Here is an 18,290-nt window from a genome sequence, read left to right as displayed (position 1 = left end):
CTGTGCTGGAGCATGACATTGCTGATGCCTGTACCCCTCGCAACAACAGAGGACCACCCTTGCTTTATCCATAGCCTCTTCTATCCCCGATCCAGCCTCCTCCTCTCAACTAGTTTTCTCATCCTAATAAGCACCTGCATAAGTCCCATCTTGTGTTTTATGGGCAAGCCAATGAGATCCTTCTGTACTTGCCTGCCTGTGATTTGTCATGCTGCCGCTTTGCAACCTGTATCTTGTGTGTGTCAGCAAGCGAGCAGGTGGCCACAAAGCAAAATTGCCATTATCAAAATTTCCTTCCAAATACCTAGGGTCAAAGGCAGTTACAATTTGTCGTTCTTAGTAATGCTCAACAGGAGCTGCTAAAGACTTCAAAGACTCTCCTATGACACTTGTCAAACTTCTTATCTCTCTCGCTTTGCTTTCCTGGCTTCTTGCTGCAGCTCCTAATTTTGCTGACCTGAGACTGGTTTTGGTTTGATAAGCAGTGGAAGAGATAAAGGAGACACCTTCCATTGCTTACGCTAGAGAAAGGAGAGGGAAGGGAAGAGAGAGAGGGATAGAAGTGCTTTTCTTAGTGGAGTTAAGGTAATGACCCCATTTCCCCTCTTTCAGAGAGACCGCAAAGGAGGCACACACACAGGCGGGGTGTTAAAGGCGAAGAAATACCTTTCAGTCTTGGCCTTGGAGGGTGGGGGAAGCTCTTGTCCAGACACACCTCAGTACTAAAAAGGAAAAAGGGTGGCTTTTGTAATTACTTGAAACAGGTAAGAGGAGCAGTGGATGAAAAGCAGGTCAGAAGTTATCTTGCATGTCCAGTGAGCAAATAGGCATGGAGGCAAACTTAAGTCAGGTCTGAGGTGGATACATAGGAGCTTCCAGGTGGAGGATGGTGTTTGCATTGTGTGAGCATGTGGTTACCTCTGTAGAAGCTCAGTACCTTCAGCAACCTCTAAAAACAGGGATCTGCGATGCATTACAGTGCTCAAATATAGCCTTTCGTGAAACTGAAAGGGGTGCCTTTTCATTCGGTAGATCCTTCCATATGTTGTTCAAATCTGCTGATACTGGTGGTCACCAAGCACTAGTGTGAGTTCCCAGACCTTTTAGCACTGCAGAGCCAAACATGGGCTGGGTTCTGCTCCTTGAGAGAATTGTTTACCAAGTTTCGCTAATGCTTGTGCAAGCCTTTGGAAAGTGCCAGGTCCACAGATGCAAGTGATGGTGCAACTTGGTTCTTATTGTGGGAGAAGGAAAGCAACGTGTTTGCCTCGGAGCCCAGAGGAAGCTTGCTGAGCTGGCGATGAGAAATAAATAAGCATCTCCCTACTTGCAACAGAGCATGTTTGAGGTGTTTCTGTTACCTGATTGCACATGCTGTTTTACTGTCTTAGCAATGCCATCAGGCTGGCACTTAGCCACAGCTTCTCTTTTGTCCTGCGTTTGCTGACAAGATCATTTTGTCTCAGTGCTGAGAACTCCTGACCTCCTGTGCAGGTGTGTCTACATGGCCATGGTGAGATTATTGTATTCTAGCACTAAACAGGCAAGGATACACGATTCTGTTCTGCTACCTGCTATTAGGAAGGTGAGGTCTGGCATTTTGGCAGTGCTTTGTAATGACGCCTCACGAAAAACCAGTTTGATTCCCTTGTAACAAATGGGTGTAGTGGTTTTACACCCTTCTACTCATCGCAGCTCTGTTCAAGCCTCTACTGAGGCTTTGGTTTTCTGTCACCTTGGCAAAGGCCGAAAGGATTGATGGGTTAGTCACCTTCCTTCCACCTTCAATGCAAGGATGGGGGCCAGTTAGTTACACATGAGAAAACATTACTGAAAAAAACCAGGAAATGTTCTGGTGGAGTCCAGAGTTCTGGAGAGGTGTTGACTAATTTTTCATGACTACAAAGTACCAGAAAAAATCTTAAGAATATATTGTAGCAGCTGTTCAAACACAAGCTGGACTAGGCAGGAAGGCTGCCTGCCCTGGGCAGAAGTCCGCTGCTGTCATAGGAATGACAAGAATTGCTACACTACCCAGTGTAACACCTTGCCATAAAATTGGTTGTCCTGAATTTTGAGAGTTGAGCAGGTTCCTACCTCGCAGACATTACTGTTTCTAAAGGTATGTGTACTGCACTTCTGGAAAAGAACATACTGTAGAGTTACACAAACTGGTTTTAAACAGGCTGTTTCTGGAAGTGGTAGCAGTGTGCCCATGACAGGAGAGTTTGGAGCAGGTTGATTTACCCTAGCAAGAAAAGACTATACAGTGTGGGCATAACTGCAGTTCAGAGCCAGCCCAGCCTGCTAGCCTGGCCGCCTGCCTTGCTAGCTGTGAGCTTTCCTGCGCTTACCTCTGCATGGCAGCTTGTCTGCTGGGATTTGGCTAAGGGATCCCCTCTGGGACAGCTTCTGGACTTCAGGAAATGGAGAGTTCATCTGTCAGAGTGCAGGCAGTATTTAATGCCTATTACGCTTCCAAGAAAAAACCCCAAACCAGCCCAGCCCCAAACAAGAAAAACTTTGCTTGGAAAGTGTCTGGTTTGCAGCTCAGTCCTCAGTTTTTCTGTTATGATTTCTTGAATGCAAGTGCCCTTCACGCCACATTCTCTCCTGGATAGTTGTTTTACACTATGGTCAAGTCACTTGTGTTTCTCTCTCCTCCCCACCCCACCCCCCAACAGTCTGAGTCCTTTAAATCTTTTGCTGTTCGGCGTTCTCTCCAGCCTGTGAGTGGTTTCTGTGGCTGCAGCTTCCTTGTGTGATGTAATTCTCATGTCTTGCTGATCCCAAGTGATCTGCTTTGCAGTGCATCAAGAATTTAAGCAAGGCAGATAAACAGCAGTATAACAAGCATCGACCAATGCTGACTGTGAAACATCTTTGAGAGGTGCTTGTGCTCTTCTTGTAAAGCAGATTCAGGGAGAAACCATTTCCTGGTAAAGCCAGATACTCCAGGCTGAAATTTTACCTGCAGCTTTTACAGAAAAATAATGTTTTCTAACTGGAGATGGGGGGAAAGAAGCTGCTTTCGACCTGCTCCTCTCTCCTCCCCTGCTGCAGGAGTGTGTCCATGTCCCTGGAGAAGGTTGTGGTGTTGTAACAGTGGCAGGGCATTCCTCCTACTTTGGGCCTGGCTGGCTTCTCTGGCACACCTGGATGGCAGCATTAACTGCACCTTTGGCTCGTGGCTGAGGAAGGAATCCAGATCTGCAGCAGGAGTGGGTGCGTGGGTGGGTGGGGGTTCAAGCCAGACCCTCTTGGTTTTAACCTGCTACACAGGCAAGAATAACCCTCTTGGATTCTGCTCCTGGACTGAAGATAAGGGACTTGTTGTTGTTGACTTCAGTACAGTACATGCAGGGTTTGCTCCAGAGGTACACAGGTTAACTGTGCTGTTTCCAGATGAAGGCTGCTCTTGCCAGTGAGACTGATTTTGGTGGCTTTTTCCTAAAGCATTGTGAATTTGTTAGTATATAACCTGTAGCTGGTAGCTTGGAAAAGCAGCTACTTCTTGCAGTGGTAGGAGTTACAGTTTTGCTAGCTTCAGAGTAGTATCAGACCATAGCTGTTGCTGTATACATTAGCAAAAAAGACCCAATTTCACTCCTCCTACACACATATGTGTGCGCACACACACACACACACAGAGCGTATTAGATGGATTCCTAACATAAATCTGGAGTCTTAATCCCCAAGCCTCTTCTAGAGGCTAGGGAGATGATGCTCCTTATCTGATTGTCTCAGTTAAGTGCCTTAAAGTGAAGTAAATTGACTCTGCAGTCTTACTGGACATAGCTTCTTGTCTGGAGGGACCTGATCGTGCTGCATTTCAGTGGCCCTGTGCTGTGGTGTTCTTCGAGATGTCACACAGGCCTGCCACTTGCTGGCAAAAAACCTTCTGCCTCTGGCCACTGCTATGATTTTGAAATGCCATGTCATTAGAAACTGAATATGCTCCTGTAATTATGAGGAAGAAAACCACCCATCAGGGTTTCTGTGCCTGCTGGTGTGAGTGACATCCAGCTATACTTTGGGAAGAGTGGTTTATCTAAGAGCTTAATTGGGATAAAACCACAGAGACTTGTTTGGGACTGATTATGCCTAACTGTTCAACCCGCTGAGCACCATAGATGTACTTACTGAGCTTTGTTTGCAGGACGGGAGTCTTATGAACTGTAGTGACATGACAGCCCTGGAAATCTCCAATTCAAGATAAGCTGTCTGCATGGCTGGCCATGGCTATTTCAACTGAACAAAGAGTATGAAAAGCCTTTTTGGGGGTTGGGGGGAGGAGAGATGTGTTCCTATCCTACTGCCCTTACTGGGAAACAAAAGACAAAGCTGTTTACATTAGTATACTTGTATACTAACGTGTGTGTGTATGTATATATGTATATATACACTACGTTTCCTGTGATATCTAGTGTCTCTGGCCCTTTGGTGTTGTCCTAGTCCATGTGAGAAAGATAGAAGGCCCCTTTCCATCTTCTAGTCCTGGAAAACAAGTGTTCGTGAGAATTCCTTCTTCCCAGACTTTTTAAAGTGTGCTTTATCTTTCTTCCTTCTTAATAGGGAAACCTACTCCCTTAGAGGTCCGTGATGTTCATACTGTCCTTGGAGCATCCCCTTCTCTGCTCCTTTTCAGCCAGAGCCATGGCTAGGAGAGTTTCCCTGCTTTACTCTTCTTGCAGAAAGTGGTGTTTGGCAGCCATGTGCTAAATGGTGATGAGTGCAGTGTTTTAGTGGCATGATGCTGCCCTTGGTGATCCTCCTGTGCAGACCTCGAGTCTCTGAAATGCACAAGCTTGACTTCCCTTGCAGTTATATTACGGCAAATGAAAGCAGCTCCCCCGAAGTGAAGGGCTGCACTGCTTCAAAACAAATGAGAGAGACCTAACTGGAGCTGCGGGGTAGGTCTCAGGTTTAATTGCAATGATAAGCTAGTACTTTTCAGACAAGGTACTAGCTGAAGCACAGGCATTGCTACAGTGGAGCAAAGTGCTTGCAGGACACATGGGTACCTCAGCACTGGAGGGGCCATGCACCAAAGGGGAAGAAGCTGTGTGTTGCTGCCGTTCACAAGTGAATCATGGCTTCTTAAATAAAATGAAACTGCACCCCACTGAAATGGGAAATTAGCTGAAAGCAGAATAAAATCCCTTTTATTCTGATGTGGGCATGTGTAGCAGTTGTAGCAGTATCATAGTTCTTCCTTGGCTTTCCCAGACATCCTTAACTCTCCTTTTGCTTCACTCCCAAGAAGCTGTATATGGCCAGTGTGATGTACAGCAGTGAGTAGGCAAGTATTCTGCACTCAACAGGTGTGCTGTGCAGCAGCCGTACATCTCGAACGTGTTAGCCAGCAGCTAAAATTAGGTAGTAGCGTTTGCACCAGAAAACCATGGCTACGTTAACTGAAATAAAGTGTCTCCTCCCTTTGTCCCTTCTCTCAGGAGCATCGCTGCAGGATTAGCACAGTGTGGAGAACCCTCTGTGGGACTGATGCGGATTTCAGACTGGAGTAGCAAGGTTGCTGACTCCTGAAATGGACAAAGGCTGTTTAAGGTCAGTGCTGAGTCAGTGGGGCTTTGGGTGGCATCAGGAGGTTCAATGTGGAGGCTGGAAACTGAGGACACTTCAGAGAGTTGAGTTTGACAGAGGTTGAGTCATTTGACAGTTCATGTTGTGGAGGAGAAGCATTTTGCATGGCATTTCTCCGTGTCTCACTAGGCTATGTGCTGCACAGTGTGTCTTTCACTGACAACTTGTGCACCCAAGTTGTGTTGGAGCTGCCAGCTTGGAAATACATTCTCTGCTGTTCTACCTTGCCACCACACCCCTGGCTTTAAGGCCTGTCTTTGGAAGTTTTGTACGTGTGCTTGGACCTGTATTTTCAAGCAAATAACAAAATGTTACTTAATACTGCACCGGTCTCCTCTTAGTTAATTAGAAAAGCAATTCTTTGCTGTGTTCCGTTCTTCTGAGTAAGAGAGCAATGCTGGTAGACCACTATTATTTTAGCCTGTTCAGAATAGTTGCCTGCATCTAGTAAAACCACACTCAGCTTCTGTGTGTATTGTTTCAGGATCTCCTTATCCATTTCTTTTGGTGTTTAATATTAAGGTCCTCATAATAGGTGCTGCTAGCCTTTTTTTTTTTTTTCTTTTTTTTTTTCTTTTTTTAACATTCATTGTGGAACAGTGTATTCACACTGGGGAGAAAAGCATAGTCCTCAGACCCTGGGGTCCCTTCTGCTTGCTTGGCAGAGGACCTATTGTACCCAAAAGGCTGGCCAGGCTGTTAGTCACTATTATTTCAGGAAGAAACCTGAACGAACCTTCAGCAAACAGTGGGATGACTCAGAGGTTACTGAAAATAAGGCTGCATTGTCAGCTGGAACCCTGGAGCAGAGGATGCTTTACTGATGTAGGGTCTGGGCTGCGTTTCAAACAGCCCACTTTAAACATCCTAAATTTTCCTGAGTTGGACACCTCCCTGTGCCCACTCTGAGCTCAGGGTGTGGCTTTGTGAATATTACATCTTCTCTCCTGTGCTTATCTCAGCTGGGATCACCAGCAGCCTCTAGGGAAGAAAGCTCAGCTGAGCCTGCGCAGCAGTTGGCATTACAGCATGAGTAGATCAGAGAGAAAGATCTGGGATTGGAGTAACAACGTTGACATCAGGGCTTTTCAGACATTATCTTCCTTGTGCTGCTGGGAGCCAGGGATGGGTTATTAGTGCTGTTATAGCACATCCCAGCCCAGCCTGCTTGTGGTTTGCCCACCACCTCACAGCAGATCTATCAGAGGGCTGCAAGGAGACCACAGGAGCACTTCTCTCCAGCAACTCATATACTACAGACTTGGCATTACTTCTAATTGCTTCACAGGGGCAGCAGAAAGTGTGTGCTAGTGGGTACAGAAGTGGGGAGTAGTCCTGACAGATGCTTGGCTGGGGCTTCATCACCTTCTTACCAGCCCATGACAGTCCTCGGCTGAAGCCCTGGCTCTCAGCAGTGCTCTGAACTCATGTCCCCAGCCACCGGTCTTTAGGAGTTGGCAGAAAGTGCATCCACGGGTCTCGCAGTGCCCATTCAGACTCGCCAAGCTGGGCCTCAGGGATCTTACAGTGACCACAGCAATTAGAAGGGGAAGTAAACTGAAGAAGAGCAAAGTACCTGGCAGTTTCCTCTGTAGTGAATAGTGATAATCATAGCTGCACACCTTATTTAAATAGTTAAAGTAGACAATCGCTATTGAGTGCTAATTACAGTGCCAGTCCCTGATGCTACCTGGGTACCACAGCTGTAAGCGGCTCTGAAATTCAAGGGCTTTCTGGTACCTGCATAGCAGTGGGGTGCCTGCTCCCCTTTCCTGCTGGGCAAGCAAGCCTGGCAGTGCTTGGCCTGAGAAGTTTGGGGGGGTGGGGGCTACTCTCTGCTGTCCCAGTGCAGCAGAGGGCTGGGGAACATGGCATTTGCTGGAGAATGCAAAGAATGTAAAGGAGAGCTTACAGGGAGGGGAGACCATGCCGACTGAATGGAGAAACCTGTTTGATTCCCCTGAAGGGCAAAACACACCCAAGTCTCCTCCTCAAAACAAGGCTTGGCTTCCAGGAGCCAGCCCTCTCGGTCCGCCCAGCAGGTGAGCGCTCGGCTTCACCCACAGCTGCCTTCGCTGCCGGGGAGGGTCGGGGAGAGCCGCTGCACCCTTGAGGGCAGCAGTGCCTAGAGGTTGCGTGCAGCCTGCTCCGCATCGGCCTTGCTAGGGGAAGGCACAGCTGAGGAGCCTCTGCAGGTAGGGCTGGGCAGGGAGGCTGGTCCTGGGCGCTGCAGAGGACAGCTCTCCGCCGGGTTTCACCTGCTCTCTGCCTGGGGAGGAGGAAAAGGCGGGCAAGGAGGGCTGTCCTTTCCTGACCGGCTGGTGCGGGGATCTGCTGGGGGTGAGGGAGGCTTGAACCGATACCTTAAATCCTCCTCCTGCCTGGGGAAATGAAGTTTCTCCATTGTGTTCTGGACCAAAGTGTGCATCTAAAATGGTTCATGAGTACTGCAGGGATGGTGTTAGTACAAGTACACAAATGAGGCAGAAGAGGGGAGGTTTGGGTATGGGTCTCTGTTGCTTACCCCATCTGATCACTGAATTCCCTTCCTGCCCATTGCCCCGCATCTTTCCCAAATCTGTCCCCCTCTTAATTTACTACATAGAGCAGGGGGCATGGCAGTGAGCTAACTGGGGAGAAGTCTGTGCGTGGGTAGGAGTGAGCAGGATCTGGACAATATGGGTAAAATTTGAGCCCGTGTCCCTTGACAGCCTCTCAGGAGGTTTTGGGTAAGCTGCATCACTTTCTGCCTCTCCAGTCCCACCTCCTCAGGACTCATGCGGGAAGGAGAAGGCTGCAGACAAGGATTTTTCACTCTCTCCTGCTCCGCCTTGTTTTGTTTCTCTCTGAATTAGTATGAAATCAGCACCCTGGAAAGGAGTGGTAAAGCTGGTACAGAGGAGGTGAGCACCTCCCTCAGCCTTTGCTTCATCCTACCACCAAGCTTGGCGAATGCCTTCTCCATTTGTTTCCCCATCTCCACCCCTCTGCTTGGCCCTTGACTGCTCCAGAGCAAATCCGTAACAGGAACATGAGCTGGATTCAGCTGGGCAGGTTGCTCCGCTGCAAGCTGGGGAGCAGAGATGTCCTCCCTCTTCAGATTGATCAGGACTTTGTATTTAGGCTAGTTTATTTTATTCATCCAGTCAAAGAAACAGCATTAAATTTGTTCCCCAAAATTTATCATGTTTTAATTGGAAGTCATAATTTTCCATAACTTCCAGATGACAGATTTTAGTTTTCTTTTACAAAAATGTAGGTTTTTTTCTTGGTAGAAGTTTGTACCTTCTCTGTGATGTCATGAAGCTTCAATGGGATTTTCTGTCCTGCTCTGTTTGTGGGTCTGATTCAAATGCAAAGCTCTGCCTTCGAAAGGAAAACAAACTTTTCATTCCTTCTTGCTTTTCATCTTTATACATCAAGGCTTAAGGTCAATGGCATGTGGGTGCGGTAAACATCATTATCCTTCTTCCTCTTCAAATACAGAAATTAGTTGAGCAATTAGGAGTTAATGCCTTGTAATTAGACTAATGAAACTATATACCTAATATGGTGAAAAATGATCTAGTAATTTTTGGCAATAACAGCAGCGAAGTTTTGTGTTTGGGGGTGGTCATACTGTGTAGGTTTGTACAGCTCCTAGCACAACAGGAGCCCCAAGATAGTCTCTTGGGATACACAGGTTTGTGTGCCGCTCTAATTAAGTTTATGCCACACTTCCCTGACTTCAATAGCTGACATCTTTGCCAACTTCATCTGGTCAGAATGATTTTTTTTAATTTTTTTTTTTTTTTTTAGTTTTGTGGTGTATGTGGTTGCAAGTGAATTAAAAGACATTATAATTGTGCATTTGCAGCTTCACAACTGTTGTCTTCGACACGGCTGAAACATGTCTGCATTGCTCATATTAATGAATTCTGTGCAGGCTGCCCCATGGCAATTGCAAGTTTTCATCTCTGTTCCCCGTGCTCGGGAAAGAAGAGATATTAGCTGTCCTCAGGCAGCAGTGACCAAGTTCCTGAGAAACTGTGGTGCTGGGCTGAGGCTCTTCGTAGAGATCCTGCACAGCCAGTCAGGCTCTTCTGGAGCTGCAAGTGCCTGATGCTTCTGTGGTTTGTATTCAGGGTCGTGTTGGCCACCCTGAAAAGGGTGGGTGCACAGTTTGATGACCATGATGCAGTTTAAATTATTTGGCTAGTGTCATGGAAGAACTGTGGCAGAGGCATAACATGTCACTTGCAGTGGAGTAACCATCCATCCTCTCCAGCTGACACCTGACTCGTCAAACACCTCCAGCAGTGGTTCCTGGGGAAAAGAACCTCCTCTTGTAGCCTGGCCTCTCCTTAGAGCATCTCTGCATGCACCGAGCAAGGTAGTGATGAGCTTTTGTATTGCATGAGCCTAGAAGGGTTGATTTAAGGTTGCTTGGACTGCTTCAACTATTGCATTCCTAATCATTCGCAAGCTTGACTTCAGAAATCTCCTGGTGTTTCTTAAATATCACCAAGTGTATATGTGATGGTATCAGTGTGAAATAGTCACTGTGTGGAAAAAGAAAAAAGGAAGCATGAAAAGCTGGTCCTTCGGAGAAGCTAAGCATTGTCCAAAACATGAGGACTCTCACCCTGCCTGTATGGATGAGCATTCAGCTGAAGTTTAGTATTAAAAACCTTTCTGCTGTTCAGAGGCAGTTGTGCATGACTTTATCCACATTTGAAAGCCCAGAGCCATCCAGTTACTCCTAATACTGAGCATTATCAAGACACTATAATGTTATTTGCCACTGAGGCACAGTCCAAGTCCTGGAGCGTGCCTCAGGCTGTGGGTCGGGATTTTCAGACTGACTGACAACCTCCCACTTCAAACTCATTCAGCCACCTGTATGCATGAGGTGGGATGAAATCCTAAATTGCAGGTTGCAAGTTCACAGCGTGAAGCCTGAAGTGTAATTCCTGTTGCCACTCATTTCCCCAAGTGTAGACAGTGGGACGGAAGTGTCCATCCTTCCCAGGCACAGGGTGCCACTCAAGTCAGAGTTCAAAGGTGAAATAAATCTAGTTTTAAGAATGCTGGCTCAAAACCATCACAGCCACTGGGCACGAAGCGCTAATCCAGCATGAACTTCCTTTACTGGTTCAAACTTGCTGAAATGAATGCAAAGGGTTAACTTTGTTCTGGCAGGGTTTATGCTAGATCAGGTACAGTCTCTCCAAGCTGCTCTCACTTCACAGGAGATCAGGTAACAGCTGACATAAAGGCATAACATTGGCACAAAGTTTGCATTGTGTGCTCTGGCTAATGCATGAGAAATGCAAGTATGTGCCCACGCCTAATCCAGATCACTGGAGGGCAGTCTGACAGTGCACAGATCTGGATTAGCAATCCTGCAACCTGAATGCTGCCTTTCTGGGGCAGGGTGTCTCATGGCTGCATGTAACCTATGGAGAACAGCTTTTTTCCCTGGCTTTCCTTCCTGTGGGTTTGTGAAAGGTGGGCTTGATCTGAGCATTAAATCAAGGTCCCACCTTTCACCATAAGGGTTGGAGAGTAAGGACTTGGAGCCTGATTTAAGTCTAGATGACAGAATTCTCAGCAGAGTTTAGGAGGTTCAAATGAAGAAGGTTCAAACCTCTTGCAAGCTTTAAATGCATTTTAATTTGAGGACTGTGAAGGTCAGAATAGGCATCAATTATCATTAAACCAGGATACTCTTCTGCGTGACTGACCTCTCAGTCTGTTTGCAGCTGAGGGCCAGCAATCAGGTCACTGGCCAAGTCCTCCATTAGTACACGAGTTCCTAGCTGGTGAAATGAGTTTTGTGCTTTTACCCAGGAACAGGAGGAGCATGTGAGAGCTCCTTGGAAAGCAGCGGGACAGCACGGGTGGTCTCTGCTAACAGGCAGCAGAGCCCAGAGATGCTGCTGGATGAGAGTCGGCAGGTCAGGATTGCTTTGCAGATGGTCACATAAGTGATGCCACGTGGGCTTTGGGCTGCAGGAAAGTAACACTGGTTTAGGACACAGTTTGTCATCTATTAATGACCCTTCTGTTGTGGCATCAAGAGTTTAACTCCCTGTTTCGTGGGCTAGGGAAGGCAGCGGTGCATGGGTCAGTTGTGGGGTACCTGTCCAGAAAGGGTCTGACTGACACTGCATGTCCAGGTGCAGAGCATCTCACCATGCAGCCCTCACAGGGACCAGCGCAGTGAAGTGGGCCTGGTGCCCCAGACATCAAAGGCAGATCCCACCCTGAGCTGGAGAGCGAGGCGCGGGCAGGAGTGCTGTAACATGAACTCGGTAGCTGGCCGGGGCTGTGTGGACAGTTCAGGAGTCTAAAGGCACCCTGTGGCGCTTCCCGGGAAAGCTGTATTTATGAGATCAAAGCAGCTCTGCTTCCTTTCCCAGAGCATTCATTTAGTCCTCAGAACTAGGTCCAATGTCGGATCCAGCTCATCGCCAAGATGAACGGAGGGCAAGGTGGCTATTAGGCACAAAGGGGCTATTACTGCAAGTGCCCTACAAACTCCTGACAACAGCAGGCTGAAAAAATGTTATTAACATTTTAAAGTTGCAGTTGAACCATCAAAAAGGAGGATGGCTGGCAGGTTTTTTCTTTTGTGTGTTTGCAGGTAATAGGGGCTACAGTCAGCTTTTAAAGAATACTAAGTGTTTCATCTCCTGGGCTATAATTACATCTTTTTAAGTGGCTTACATGGAAAGCAGAATCAGTCCCAATTAAATGATGGGCTGCTGATTTCAGGCACTGGAAGAATTTATTAGCAAAGACTGCTGGTCTGGCTGTAGATCAGCTCCTTTGCAGACGACTGTATGAGCGGGCAAGGATCTGTCACCCTCGCCCTCCGCCAGCTGCAGCTCTGTGGCCTCAGGGGGAGTGGTGGCTACGGGGATGGACAAGAGCATGGCTGTAGTTACCCCCTTGTTCAGCCCATGGGCTGTGCTCTGTAGGGATTGCTCTCTGCTGGGGGTCAGAGAGGAGTCTGTGGTGCCCGAGCCGTCTCAGCTCCTCTGCTGGTACCAGTGACGATGGTGCCCGCTGCTGTGCTCGTGTGTGTGTGTGTGTCATCTGTCCCTGGGCAGCCACACGGATCTCTCCAGCTTGTTTCAGGTAGCACAGCCACCTGCTCGCCTGGCAGGGTGAGGGTTTTCGCCAGGAGCCGCTCTCTGAAGCGCTGCTGAGAGACAGAGGCTCTGTGCGCCATTAGCAGCGGTGGCATTGCTTGAAGCGCTTTAAAAACACCAAGCGCGTGGAAATCCCTGCAACTGGGCAGGGACCACTGCGGGAGGGAGAGCCTGGCTGCCCGCAGACGGGCACGCCCTGAAGATTAAAATCTAAACAAGGTTTTAGCTCCCCTTTCCTTCTTAAATAGCTTGTAATTGCTTTCCATCACGTGGTGAGGATCTCCTAGTTAGTGTCTTCAGTGGGAGGCAGCTTTGGCAGCCCCCGCACCCTTCCTGCCCCAGAGCAGCTGCCTGCCCAGCTCTGCAGCACCCCGGGGGCTCCCAGAGGTGGGCATAACCTGCTTGTCAAGGGTCTTGGTAGTGCTCTGTGCCTTTGAAAACCAGGGCTTTTGTGTAAGTGGTTGGCATGGATTTAGCTAGCAGCTCCATTTGAAGCATGCAGTCTCGGGACACGGTCTAATAGGATTTTGGTCCTGCACAGGCAGAACATTTATTTCTTCCGCTGGGATGCTCATGTTGGATGCTTTGTCAGCAGGAATTTAGCCATCGTAACACCCGCTTTTGTGGGTCTGCTGTTGCCTGGGCCATCCCAGTGTTACATCCCAGAGAGTGGTGTTTGAAAGCTGAGCACTAGATACAATCAGCCAGCCTATAAATTGAGGGACTTGGCAGTGGTAGTGTTTTGGCCATATTGTACTAGAAACTCGAGTCTGAGCGGGACTAAATCACAGATGACTTAAAATACCAGAAAGAGTATCCAGCTGTCAGGTATTTGTATTGCCCACAGGTGGGGATCCAGTTTCCTGTATCTTGATGCTGCTTCTAGGGAAGGGCTGGAGAGAGAAGGAGGAGGGGCTGAGGCGGGCAGGCCTGGGGATCCTTCTGGCTTGTGAAGTGCTCTGCAGAATTAAGGAGACTGTAAACTCTCATAACCAGGCCAAGCTCATCCCTGCTGCTTCCTGGAATGAGCCCTGCATAGCTGATGGAGAATGAAACCCAGCTTATCAAGAGGTTCTCCCAGTAATATAACTCAGGTGATCAACCTCTGCTTCTCTAGCATTACTGGGCACTTAGCTCCACCTGTGCTACTTACCTGAGACCTGCTATCGCAGGGAAGGGAGGGGCAATTTGGGTTTAATTGCCTGCAGGCTGATTGGATCATGACTCATAAAGGGCTCCTGAGAACTGGGGTAGAGGAGATGAATTTAAAAGTTGCGCTGTCCAGTGGCCAGTGTGTCACTCCTCCCCCGCGTAGGATCAAGGCATTGGTGGCAGTGTCAGTCGACTCTGTCTTTTCTGTTGTGTTCCACGCTGGAAACATCCTGTGAAGTCAGAGCCTCTGTAAGGTGCCAGCCTCTCTGAATCTTGGCTGTGGGCAGATCCAACAAGAGGGAAGGACAAGTCTGGGAAAGAAGGAGATAACAGGTAAAAGAGATGACAGTGGTATCGGGGCCAAGCAGCACAGCAGGGATGAACGTGGAGTGCAGAAGCCTGCAGCAAGTCAAGACAGCAGGGTGGAAGGTTCGCAAAGACAAACTTGTCTATTTCTCCTGTTGTAGCAGGATCCGATTTTGGAGCGGTACACTGAGATAGTGTTGAATGCTCTGCACTTGCCCCTCTGCTCAGCTGGAATCCAGTGCTGGGTGTGAAGCAGGTACAGAAGATCCAAGTTTCAACAGACTGTCCCAACTCTGCTTCTGGGGTAGGATTTCACCACAGGCGCTAATAAGGGCACAAGCAGGCCACTAATGGGCATTCCTGCAAAACATTCCTATGACGTGCTGCGCCCAGCCGGCATGTGGGAGGAGAGCAACACTCCTGTAGCAAGGATAAAGCTTCACCTCTTGCTTAAGAGCAGAGGGTGTCAGGGAGATTCATCCATCGGAGGAGCAGAGTGGAGGCCAGCTGCACTGAAGCAGGTATGCCCTTAGGATCGTATGAAGATACACCCCGAATTCACAGCTTGGGCTGTGGGTAGAGCATTTGGTGAGTTTCAGTAGGGGAAGGGTCTTCTTAGGGGCTTTTGGGTTGTATTTTTTTGGCTAGGATCATGGTAAAGGAGACATTTGGAGTACTTTGGGGAGGCTGTAGCTGGCAGCTGCTTTGCCTTGGGAACTTGGACTGGCAGTGATGAACCTGATACAGCTCCGAGGTTAGGCTTGTACAGTGTCTTCCCCCGCCCCGAATTGGCAACACTGAACCCTTTCAAAAATACATACAAGTTTTGTTAGGCTTTTGTTCCCAAGAAAAATAAAATTGAAACCTGAAACAAAAGGCTAACTTAAGCCTTTTGTAATGAAACATTTTCATTTTATGTTTTGAAACAACATGGGTTTTTTCCTCAATTTTCATTAATTTTGTTTAAAACAAACATGCAGCAGAACATGTAACTAAATCCTTTGGCTGATTTAGTCTGAATTTCTGTTTGCTGAAAGCTGTGTTCTCATGTAAAACCAGACAACCTTTTTCTCTGCTGGAAACACTCAGTGAATAAAAAATCCTCCATTTTTGCCCATTCCTAATGATGCTTGAGAAATGAGTAAGCCCATAATCCCTTAATTTCCCACTCCTTTTAACATTGCACTGCTATGTTGAAAAAGCAGATTATGGAGAAGGGAGACAAATGTCCCCTCCCTACGTGCCAGCAGCGGGGCATGATTCAGGACCCCTAAAGGACACAGACCCGCTCCGGGACCGAGACAGGCGATGCCACTGGCTCTGCTTGCTGACGCCGGCCACGTCAACAAAGAGACGGGTGTTTTCTTTGGGCTGCCTGTGGCACCGAGCAGCGTGTTGGGCCTCTTCTTTTATCCTCTTTATTAAATAGACTCAGATGGCACCTGGGGACTTGGTCTTCCTTTCCTCAAGCTAAGGCAGTCAGGAATTAACCCCTCTTATTAACAGTGGTGCTGCCTCTATGTAACAGGCTCCCAGTCACGTCGCTCATTGAATGGCTCAGGGCTCTTCCCTTCCTTGGAGAGCAAAACCGGTGGGGGCCTTCCCCCCCTCTCCAGCTTTTTCCAGTCTGCAGACTGCATTTCCTATCGATACACCTTCACTGCTTGGGGACTAAACATCCTGGCTGTAGCCTTTCCAGACTTATTTTCAGTAAGAGCTTGTTCTTGTAAGCTGTCCACAGGACCCTGGGGGTTGTAAGGATCAGAAGATGAAAACTCCTGTAGGCATTTATCCTGGGAAACAGAATCACTTTGATTCTGTTACCTCCCATTAAACCTTATTACACAGACGGGCTTTTGTGAAGCTGTTTCTTCAGAAATTCAGTAGGTGGTTTGATTTAGCCCGTGAGGGGTCTTTTGCAGTTAGGTGCATTTGCTCACTGGGTCTGGGGTTTGTTTCTCATGGCTACAGGTGTCAATAACCCCTGCGTCCAGCATCACGGGGACTGAGGCTTACTGTGCCAGCTCTTAGAGCTTCGCCTGGTTTCCTTCGCTGCTCCCAGCTAAGGGGTTTCTCACAGAGCCCTGTGCTTCTGCAAGTAAAGCACTTACCTTAGAACAAAAGGAAGATGTAAAATGTGTGGTGAAATTGGCACATTTTTACCAGTCTGGTTTTGTTTGTTTCTTTTTTTCTCAAAAAATATTTATTCTTGGAGAAAACCCAACAAAAACAAAACACGGTCCAAATATTATTTGTAGTGCTTGCTGGAAGAACACAAGCGCCAGTGTTGTGTACTGTTTGAAACATCCGTTCTGAGCTGTGTGTGCAGAAATACCAATGCACAGTGACTCTGCCAAGTGCAAAGAAAAAAGCAGTATGCAGAATAGAAAAAACATAATGCATTTATGCCTAGCTACAGATTAAGTCATAGGAAGGATTCAGTATATATATTCTTGGTCTAAGTGTCTGTGCATTGCATGTGCTGCAGTGTTTGTAACCCACAGACATTACTGTGGACTGGTATGTTGGTAGGTGGTATTTGAATTTGCACTGGTTTGTGCTCTGCATGGACAGTACAGATGGCTGTGTGAATCACAGACCTTTTAAAATAGATAAAATCTAAATTATTTTAGCTCAGGAGAAGCCTGTAAAAAGGTGCAGGAACTGAATTCTGTCCCTCATGCTACCTAGAAGTTTTCCCTAGACTTTCTATTTGACAGGTAGGTCATGGATGAACATACCTGTGTCTTGAGCATTGCCTGTAGCAATGCCCAGCTGTCCCTGCTGCGGAAGGAGTCACTTCAACAGGCAGGTTTAGGCACCACAGTCAGTCTGGTGGTATTTTATTGCTTGCTTGATGTCTCTTTCTAGCGGGTCATGCTCACAAGTTCACATGAGTCCCATCTTCCTCACTGTCCAGATTAAACCCCTCCGGTCCTACACCACAGCTTCCTGTAAGCCCAGTGCCAGGGCTCTGTCGGCATGGAAACAAGTGTGTAACGGGGTAGGAATAATGGGGTAGGAATACAGGGGCATGGCAGGAGCACAGGCTGGACAGGGTACACGGGACGTCAAGTGGGCAGCTGCAGCCTTGAGCTACAGCAGCGAAGGGAATAAATGGCCACCTGTCTGCAGCCAGATGCAACTCCTGACGTTCTGTGACGGTTTTCAGAGGGGAATCGCCTCCCAGAGCTGGCGTTATGCAAGCCAACCTCATATTTGTTTCAGGGGTCCCAGGGCACTTTGCAAACATTAAGCCTGAGGCAGCTCTGTCCAGGGAAAGTGTGTTAAGGGAATCAACCTTCCGAGCGCAGCCATTGCGGAGTAAACTGGGCAATGCTTAACGGTGCAGCAGAGCCTGCAATAACTGTTTGGATCAGGAAGTGAGGAAGGATTATTGCTCATTTACATAACGATGGCACCCGAGGGTACCAATTAGGATCAAGGGCCTGTTGCACTGGTGGTGTGCAGGCACTTAATAGGAGGTAGTTGTCTCCAAAGGGCTCCCACTGGACTTCTGAAGAAAAACTTCCATATAAATAGGGAAGGAATAGGGATTTTTATTTAAACAGATTTTAATTTTTTTGTCTCAGATTTCATATTTGTGGTGAGTGTTTGAGAGAAAATATATATTCCTGAACAGCTCTGTTCGGTATCTAAACCAGAGTGACTCGGTGACTTACTGTGTGTCCTTTTATAACAGAGGTGTTCCTAGTCAGGCAGCAGAAGTATTTTCTATTAGGTAATGAATAAACAGGGAACAAAAAGGTGTGTCCAGCCTGGCAGAGCTTATTTTCAAATTGTAAGGCAAGAGGGAAGGGAAGGATCTGGTCTGAGGCAGAAGAGGTTTTGGTCTGCATGAGGTGTGGAGATCTCCATGTTTTCTAAGGGTGGTGACAAGAGTTTGCTGCTCTGTGTTTGGAAACAGGTGATTACAGAGATGGGTAAGTCAGCATGCATAGTGTTAGGGAAAAAAAAAGAGAGAGAAAATGGGATTCTGCAGTGGTGGGGAGATGGAGAGAGGACTGTGGGACAATAGAGAACAGGGATGGCCAAGAGCTGTGTGGGAGACAGAAGTGGGAAAGGTTA

General features: G+C 47.7%; 1 protein-coding gene across 1 annotated transcript in view; it reads left to right on the top strand.

Annotated features, from left to right (window-relative positions):
* The first annotated feature begins 7,685 nt into the window (after nt 1–7,685).
* Nucleotides 7,686–18,290, top strand: part of ZNF185 (zinc finger protein 185 with LIM domain) — a 49,287-nt gene continuing 38,682 nt past the window's right edge. Inside the window, exon 1 of the mRNA XM_027809317.2 lies at nt 7,686–7,799. The gene's annotated coding sequence lies outside the window, so the exon portion shown is untranslated. The remainder of the gene's footprint in view (nt 7,800–18,290) is intronic.

This window comes from Falco cherrug, chromosome 15 (assembly GCF_023634085.1).
Source record: "Falco cherrug isolate bFalChe1 chromosome 15, bFalChe1.pri, whole genome shotgun sequence".
Lineage (NCBI taxonomy): Eukaryota > Metazoa > Chordata > Aves > Falconiformes > Falconidae > Falco > Falco cherrug.
The sequence above is the reverse complement of the archived record's forward strand: the minus strand, read 5'-3'. Positions and strand labels throughout refer to the sequence as shown.